Here is an 820-nt window from a genome sequence, read left to right on the forward strand (position 1 = left end):
AGTCATGCTGCCATGAACATGAGTGGTCAGGCGTCTGAGCCCCTGCTTTCTTTTGTGTTTAGTGCAGGGGTTCAATGATGTCACCAAACTTTTCCATGCCATTATCCTCATGGTCCCAATTTAGTTGCTGGACCTCCAGACATCTTATCATTGTTCCAGGTAGAAAGAAGGAGAGACAATAACACGAGCATCATCTTATATTGACAACCAAGCAAAAGTCTCCCTGGAAAAATTCCAGCCACTTCCTGGTATGTTTCTGTAATTAGAATTGTGTAACATGGCCATTCCTGGCTGCAAAGCACACTGGGAAAGTGAGTCTCTGGCGTGTTAGCCTTAAAGGAGGAAGATGTATGAGAACTTGCATCTACCATTTGATTCCAATGCCATCTTCTTTCTACTTTACTGATGGCTTCCAGCTTCATGGATTTTTAATTTTTAAATGTGGAATCAATTGTTTTTTGTTTTTACACTTTCTATTGTGACTTGGAGTCCTGGTGTAGTGCTGTAGCTTAATGCACTGGACCTCAAAATTGGTTTGAACCGCAAGGCCCGTGGTTCAGACTCACTAGTCGCTCCTCAGAAACCCTATAAGGGCTGCTATGGGTCAGAACTGACTCGACGGCACTTAACAACAACAAAACAAATTGTAGCTTGGGTGGAGGTTGACAGAGCAGATTTATTTTAGCAGATCTGTTTTCCATTCAACAGTTCATACACATTTTTTTTTTTTTTAATTTAAGGTTTTTATTGTGGATTGAGTGAAAGTTTACAGGGTACATCATCAGTTTCACATTCAACAATTCATATAACTTGTTTCATT

The sequence above is a fragment of the Chrysochloris asiatica genome, unplaced genomic scaffold (assembly GCF_000296735.1).
Source record: "Chrysochloris asiatica unplaced genomic scaffold, ChrAsi1.0 scaffold00128, whole genome shotgun sequence".
NCBI classification, from domain to species: Eukaryota; Metazoa; Chordata; class Mammalia; order Afrosoricida; family Chrysochloridae; genus Chrysochloris; species Chrysochloris asiatica.